Source organism: Triturus cristatus, chromosome 12 (assembly GCF_964204655.1).
Source record: "Triturus cristatus chromosome 12, aTriCri1.1, whole genome shotgun sequence".
Lineage (NCBI taxonomy): Eukaryota > Metazoa > Chordata > Amphibia > Caudata > Salamandridae > Triturus > Triturus cristatus.
The window spans coordinates 125,332,294-125,341,206 of NC_140595.1; positions in this window are offsets into that span (position 1 = coordinate 125,332,294).

An 8,913-nucleotide genomic window follows, 5' to 3' on the forward strand; every position below is an offset into this window, starting at 1 on the left:
TCCTGCTAGGATACTTGCAGCGGTTGCTGAGGTCGCTAATGTAGAAGTGAACTCCATCATTCATTTGGCCCTCCAGAAAGCGGTGGTTCCATAGGCTTGGAAGGAGGTCAAGATCTTGCCACTTCTGAAAAAGCAGTCATTGAACCCCCTCTGTCCGGGGAATTACCGGCCTATCTCTCTCCTTCCTGCATTGGCGAAGGTGTGTGAGAAGGTGGTAAATAAGCAGCTCACTGATTTTGTGGAAAAGGAGGCGCTCCTGCATCCAGCTCAATCTGGGTTCTGGGTGTCCCACAGCACAGAAACGGTGCTGGTCGAGGTGGCAGAGGCCATTCGGGAGTGTCTGGACGCCGGTGGGAGGGCTGCATTGATTCTACTCGACCTCTCGGCGGCGTTTTACACGGTCCCGCACTCACTTCTTTTGTCACGCCTGGCCAAGGTTGGTCTGTCGGGCACTGTGTGGGGCTGGTTTCGATCTTTCCTGGAAGGGCGGTCTGAGCAGATCTGGATTCCACCGTCCTCTTCTTCCCCTCAGCCAGTAACTACGGGTGTCCCATAGGGATCATCCCTTAGTCCCCTCCTATTTAATATCTATGTTACTCCTCTGATATATTTGGCAGAGGAGTTGGGGCTAAGGTGTTGGCCTATGCTGATGACACCCAGCTGCTCTTTACCTGGGACAAAGACGCGGACTCTGTACTAGTGGTCCAACATTGCCTTTCATCGATCTTCAAATGGCTGGCGGAGGCACAGCTCAAGTGCAATGAAGGAAAATCAGAGATTCTGCTGTTCAGTAAATTTCCCCTCAACTTCAGAGAGCAGCTATGGCCTCCTGAGTACCCACTACCGACCTCAATAGGGAAGCCAGAAAAAAAAAATGGGGGTCTGGTTTGATGAAGGTCTTTCCTTCTCAGTACATATCAAGAAGCTGGCTGGCGATTGCTTCGGCCTGCTTAAATCTTTCAGAAGATTCTTTCCCCTCCTGCCACAGGCGACGAGGGAAACGGTCACCTGTGTGTTGATTTTGTATCGGCTTTATGACGCTAATGCCCTTTTTTCTGGCATCCCGGGCTACCTGTTGAAGAAGTTACAGGTGGTTCAAAATACCGCAGCCAGACTCCTATTGGGTCTGTCAGCCAGGGACAGTGTGCATCAACAGCTGCGCTCTCTCCACTGGCTGCCCATGGCGGCTAGAGTGAAATTTAAACTTCTCATTTTGGCCCACCGTGCACTCCAAGGCTGTGGCCCTCTTTACTTGCAGAAGCATCTATCCTTCTATGTTCCTGCGCGCTCCCTGCATTCTTCGTCCTTATGTAATGCTCAGGCACCACACTTCAGAGGATAGGGGGCAGCTCTTTTGCATTGAAAGCGGCGGTTGCATGGAAAGCTCTTTCCCCTGGCCCTGCGCACCATCCAGGATCCAGCGGTATTTAAGAAGAAATTGAAAACTCATTTATTCACCTGAAGCCCACTGCCTTACCCTGTTTGGTCTCGTGCCGGGACACTCACGAGTAGCCGTGTGTGTAATAAATTTATATAACATAACATAACATTGTAAATGCTTGTTCTTTATCTGAACTCTATTTTTCCAAGAGTGATTTTAGATCCCAAGGAATTTTATCTCCTGAATATGATCTGTGCTCCTAAAATTGTTTACACGCTCTTGCTGATTTTGCACATGAATATGATTCTTTCTCCTAAAGGATTTCCACCTCTATTGATGATGTTGCAACAAGGAACATTTTTGACCTAAATTTTCTCTCTCTAGTAATTTTGCATCTGCATGTGGTGCCATACTCCAGCTGACTTTGCATAAAGGGTTTTTTGTACCTAAATGTGATTTATTTAAAAGTGAGGCTGTTCCCACATTTGATACCACAACATTGCTTATTTTCGATTAATGTATGTTTGCATGTATACATGATTTGGGCTCTTAAAAATTTCCAACAATCATAGTGATTTTTGCACCTTGATTTGATGTTCTGCCAATCAAATGGGGGGGGGGGGAGACTTACTGATGCAGCCTTTTATAGTAATGCAACATCTTCCCCACTTCTCTCTGTCCCGAGTGATACTTCATGACTGCATATTGTGGCTGCACCATATAGAATCTGCTCTTAAGACAACCAGTAATCACATTTTGTGTATGATATCATTTTGGATAACAGGTTTTAAAACAAAACGAGCTTCAGATCAGACTCTGACTCCGGTATGCATGTTCAAACACAGAACCCTGCTAGTAACCTAGAAAGCTCGGCATCGGGTTTCTAGAAGCATGAATCGGGAGGCGGGAGACTAGCCTTCAAATCGGTAGTCTCCCACCTGAATCGGGAGGGTTGGCATGTCTGTATATAGGTGCTTTTTTAACTAGCATGTACTGTATTTCGAATCTAAGGCTGTACAAATATTGGGACGAGCAGTGAAATCTGGTATTTTTCCCAATCTGAGACATACACCCCCCAAAAACATAAACCTCAAAAAGAAATCAGATGAAAAGTATATGAACGCTGTATAAATATTTTCAGAATTACAATTACAGTGTGACAAAAGACAACAATTTGACAGGGATTCTTTTTCACCTATTAGCCCTTGGCTGTTGCAGAATAACAAAATATAAACAAAATTGTCAATATTATCTTCTTAAAATGTAATGAAGAAAGCTCCTTTTACAGTGTAAATGGAACTAAAGAAACACTTCCTTCCTATGATATCTGAGGATTCTATAAGGTTTCACCTTTTAACTTGAAGGCATTACAAAAATACATTACCAATGCTGGATCCAGTCCCTAATTTTAACAGGCCTCCTTCTATATACCTGCTTAACAAACAAACAAACAAAAAAAGACTTTGTAAACCATTACATAGTCTCTAAAAAAACAAACATGTTTTTAATATTTAGTATTATAGTAATGTTTCTTTAAAAGAGGCTTGTGAGGATTTAGGTGTATTAGTTAGCCTCACCATAAAATACACTTACGAAAACTCTCTTGGGTCCAGTCAAGCTTGTTTGAACAACCTTAAGCACAACCCTGGGTAGCTATGTCTTTCGAGCAGCAAGGCTTGCACAAAGAAACTTAATGTAGAGCATTTAACAGTACCAAACATGAAATAAGAAACCTACACAACATGAAAGAAACACAACCCAAATGTATAAAAATAAAGTATATTTTTTTAAAGAATCTTTAGAGACCTTGATGAGCAAAATCCACTAGAGGGACCCAGAGATACAGATTTGTAAAGGTTTTATCACTTTTAATTTCAATCACCAACAAGCATTGGTCAACAAAATGTTTGTAAACTTTTGAAAAGTTTGAAACATTTATTTCCATTTGACTCAAAAGGCAGCTTCGCCTTTGAAGCTCGCCTTTTGGGCTAACACTTCAAGTGACTTCCTTCAAGGGGGAGGTGCCACCTCTCCCTGCAGCAGGCTGCTATTGGTTTTGAGTCTAGAAGTCGGTCACACTACTCCCCAGGTGGGCAGAATGCTGTCAGTGGGCCAGTTCCTGTGTGAGGCTACTGAACCAGCTGGGTCACAGAGTGATAACTTCCTAAAAGTTGCTTTTCTTTAATAGTGACTTAAAATTAAACTTGAGCATCAAGGCGAGTTTAATGGCACAATTAATTTGATTACTTGCAGTACCCACTTAGGTAGGCCCATTCAGAAGTTAACTAGGCTGGCGTGCTAGACTGTTACCCTGTATTAGCCTATGGGGCTACAAAGTTTTCCACAGCAAAACAACAGTTTAAGGGGTTTTGCCGCAAGGTACTATATAGATATACATTTCCCACTTACTAATATACAGCTCCCTGCCTTAGAGCTCTCTATGCCTTCCTTTGGGGAGACTTACATATTTTGTTAAGGAAGTGGTGGCTTTGCCATTGGTTTGAATGGCAAAGCCAAACTGGCAGTGTAAACACTGACCTTCCATCTGCAGTGACAGGCTGGGAACCACAGGGTGGCACAATGAGTGCTGCAGTCTTGGATGAACACTCTGCCTTACAGGCCTTTGTTACCCTGGGTACCTTATAAGTAAGTCAGTACTTGCCAACTGTGGATATGCAATGTAACATACACTTTGTAAGAGGTTAGAACACTGGCGCTGAGGTCTGGTTAGCAGGATTTAGTGCACTCTCAGAGTCGAAAAACCAGCAGCATCAGTCCAGAAATGTGGGGATGACCATGCCAAAAGAGGCATTTCCTTACAAGGCTCGTTCCATTAGTAAAAGGACCCTTACTATGTTCAACAATTTCCTTTAAAATAAATACTGCGGTGATGCAGGAACATGAAACACATAATATATCTGTTGAATATAACATTTATAGATTGTGTGGCTTCTGACATAAAATGTTTCTTTTGTATTATCCTTTGGTCATTAAGTGAAACATGAAGTGTGTTCTTATCTATTTTTGAGTGCCAGCAGGCTGCTTGCTTGCTGCACTTCTTAGGCTTACTTATGAATACTTTTTCTTCACTTGCATGGTGAGACGTTAGACAGACATATATGTGTCTGTGCATAGCCCGTACAACATTTGTTTGGTGATTTAAATATCAGTGGCAGAAAAGCATACTAAATTAGCAAGTAATTTACATTCAGTAACTCTCTTTCTGGTGGATACTCTAGCTAATGGTAGATTCCTCACCTTGTAAATATTCCCAGGCAACAGATTGGATCTAAAAACTCAAAAAACAGTGCTTCTGCACACCAGAAGGTGGCTTCATGCAGCTCCACACTGACTTTGTTCCACTCCAGAAGTAACAAATAGAGTTACATAGAAGCGTCACCCATGTGCATAGATGTCAACTTCTTTTATATGTTTCTTCACACTCTCAGACACGGAGCCCATGAGCCAATTGGAAAGAGCAGTGGACCTATTCCTAAACTGGAATCTTTTTAGATTAAAAGGTAGACCCTTCCACAGTAGGGGCAGGTCGGAGGGCTGTGAGGAATCTGTGGTTAGATTGAGTACCTAATAAAAAGAATGTTATTGAAGGTAATTAACTTGTTCTTCTAATGGATACTTCTAACCGGAGAGTCCTCAAATTATGAATAGATGCCAAAGGAGCACCTCCCAAGGCGGCGGGGGGGTGCTTGTGGAATGGCTCAGATGAAAAAGTTCTGTAGGACCGAACAGGCAGATTGCCTATTTCGACAGACCTAGCTGTCGAGGGACTAGTCCTTTGTGAATGTCAGCAGCAGGCTGGACTGTGGCAACGCCCTCTATGCGGGAACCACGACCAAACTCCAGAAAATACTTCAACGCATACAGAACGCCTCTGCACACCTCATCCTCGACGTCCCCTGCCACATCACTGCAACCTGAGAGACCTGCACTGGCTTCCCATCAACAAGAGTATCACTTTCAAGCTCCTTACCCACGCTCACAAAGCACTCCACAACACTGGACCATCATACCTTAACAAACGACTCAGCCTTGCCACCGTTGCACGCATCCACCGAATGACCACCGGCGGCAGATCTTTCTTCCACCACGCGGCCAAGACATGGAACACCCTCCCCATCCACCTGCGACATATACAGGACCTGCTGACCTTCAGAAGACTTCTCAAGACCTGGCTGTTCAAACAGTAGCGGCATTCCCCCCCTTTAGCGCCTTGAGACCCTCGCGGGTGAGTAGTGCGCTCTACAAATGGATTGATTGATTGAATGTGCCTACTGACTCAAATGTAGCAGCCTGACAGATATCCAGCCTGGGAACTCCACATGCCAAACCAGTTGCACCAGCCTTGGCTGTGGTGGAATGAGTCCCCAGACCTTCTGCTTATTAGATCTTAACACAGGGAACTATCCATCGTGATATGATCTGCTTCTGTGTGGCCTTGCCTTTCTTTGCTCTAGAAGACCCCATACTTTGGTCCTTGGTATGATCATTGTAATAGCTCAGAACTCTTTTGGGTCTCAGTGATGGGGTCTATCTTCCTCTTTTGATGGATGAGGCAGAGCAAAGTATGTCGAAGAGTGATAGTCTGAAATTAAAAGGCGTCACTACATTACTGCAGGACCACAGCTCACGTTCTTAACATCCGTATGAGTGGTAAAAAAGTGTGACGCTACTGGACCCAGAAGACCTGAAGACCTGAAGCTCACTCATGTGACATACGCTGATGTTATGGATATCAGAAAGACCATTTTCAGGGCTAAGAGGAATAACGAAGAATTGTGCATTGGCTCGAAACGGGTACAAAGTAGGAAAGTGTGACCAAATGATGTCCCAAAGTGCCATCACAAAATGTTTTGATAGACTCATTTGTTGTAAACCTTTCAGAAATCTCATCACAGTGGGTGATTTGTACAATGATGGCTGGTCTGCTAAATATAATAGGCTGAAAGGGGTGAAAAGTAACCTTTCACAGTGCCCACTGCCAGTCCTTACCAGCAAACAACAAGAAACCGGACAGTTTGGCTTGCAACTGGTTTGTCTGATGAGTGGCGCACCAAGCCACAAACGTATCTCTGAGCACGGTGTACACTGATTTTGTGGAAGGACGCCTGGCTACAAAAATGACATCAGCAACTTCAGACAAGAGATCAACTGACTCTGTACAATCGGTATGCTTGGAGGTGCAGGTGACACAGACCTGGGTGCAATATGCTCTCTGGCTACTGCAACAGAATGTCCCCACAAAGATGGAACTTGAGCAGGGGACAGATGCTCAAGGCCAGAAGATCTAGGTACCACACTCTCCTGGCCTAATCCGAAGCCACTGAGATGACTTGAGCCCGGTAGTGCCTGATCTTCAGAGCACTGGCCAAGGGAGGCAGTGACGGAAAAGCATACTGGAGGCCTGTGCTCCACTCTAGGTGGGATACGTCTCAAAGAGAGCCGTCTAGAGAACTTCAGCACGCAAGAATGTTGAAACTGTGCATTCTCAGTGCTGACAAAGAGATCAAGCCACATTATCCCCATCAATGAAAGATGCTTGCAACACCTCTGGATGTAGACGCCTTTCGCGATCTACCAGGCGTTTTTGGCTAAGTTGGTCCACCCTGGCTTTCAAAGACGCACCATGTGGCTCAGCAACAGGAAGATAGCCTAAAACAGAAGCAACTACTAACCATGAAAGTGGGTAGAGGATCTGGTGTAATGGCCAGAGCTGCCGACTTTGGAGTTTGGGAACCAAGTTCGAGGCTCAGCATAGGCTCAACATCCTGTGATTCTGGGCAAATCACTTAATCTCCCCATGCCTTCTGGTGCTCATGAAAAGTGCTGGCCGGTGTTGATGATTAAGTGCTGGTACTGAGCACAAGAAACCACCTGTTCAAATAAAGCACTGGCCAGGAGACTGCTTGCTGACTCAGAAGAAACATGGAATATGAAACAAAAATACATGCAGGTGGAAAAGCTAATATAAGCAGCTAGGGGATGCCCAGACAGGCAAGTAACATTTTTATAAAGCGCGCATTTGCCAAGGCGTCTTAGCACTGAGCGTTATTGCTAGAAAGAGAAAAACCTGAAGATCTGGTCTGATTGGGACCCTTACAGGGGAATACGAATGGAACTACCTGACAAGCACTAATGGTCACTGGATACAGAGAAATGTTCTTTTGGGACCGGAAATTGACTGGGGCTACTCATGTCGGATTATGGTATGGGGATGGATTCCAGAGGGGTGTGTATAGAACTTATACTGTGCCTTACAAACCCCCGATATGTGCACTGGCTGTCTTCTGTTAGGCAACGGAAATGCGAATAAAATGTCATAAAAATATGAATGCAGGCTGATATAGTGTAGCGGTCTAGCTTATTTTCAGTGTTCCCCTGTACCCGGAAGCACCTCCACACTTAGTGTCACTCTCTGGCCAGGCGTGGCCAGAGAGCATAAATAAAGGGGCCGGGGTCGCTCGTGACCTTCCGACTGGCACCCTGAGCAATGTCCCTCATTCGGGGGCGCTGCGGCATAACCATATCCAGTCTGATGCCAGCTGGGGCCTACCTGCGCCTCATGACCATATAGCATCTTAGACTGCAAAACGAATGCCATTGGACGCAGACTAAGCCTGCGCAGCAGCGAGCTCATCCATCACTGCTCACATTCACAGGTCACAACCTGGGGAACCTAAAGCAGCCCTGACAAACATGTTCAAACAAGCCCACTGCCTTCTTCTTGTGCAATTTCCATCCACCCATACTCTCTGTCTCTCTCTACTCCCTCTCTGATCTTGTTCTCTTTACCCTGCACTCCTTCTCTTGAAGCCACTCTGTGTTTGCTGCACCTAACCTCTTTGTAGCTGGGGAAAGAGACCGAGGCACCAGGGGCAGCTCAGGGCTTTCAAAAACGGCCTCCAAGGGCTCTGCCCCCCCCTGGGAAATGCCCAGTGGAATAAAAGGCCTGTCTGGCCCTGTTCACAACTTGGTGCGTAAAATGAAACATACACTGTGATTAAAGACTGTGCATTTTATGTAGTGAGCAAGCAGTAATCTCTTTTGCCTGGGATCTCTTGTAAAATGAATACATGTGGTGGAGTAGATGTTCCTCCACCCTCCCCAATGGAAATTGGACACTGAAATGCTCTTGTGTGGAAAAGGAGCACCAGGACTTCTCCATTTAATGGAGTGCCAGACAGGGCAAGATACAAAGACACTTTAACCTATATGTGTCTTTGCTCCAGGACTCTTACTCTGTAGTTTCGGAAATGAAAACATCTTGTAAAACGGAAACGTTTTTTTCACACTGTGCATGTGGTGACAGAGGCCCACTAGGCTAAAGGGGTTAATAAAATTATCTTAAGGACTGCAAGTCCATTCAGTTTTCAGCCTCTCCACTGGATCAGCCTGAATAGGTTTGTTGGAAAGAGTCAAGTCACTGAATTACATGCCATCATGTCTTGTCTGTGGTAAAACACTTAGGAACATCGAGGTGCAGATCCTACCCGGATCAACAAGTCAAATTTCGT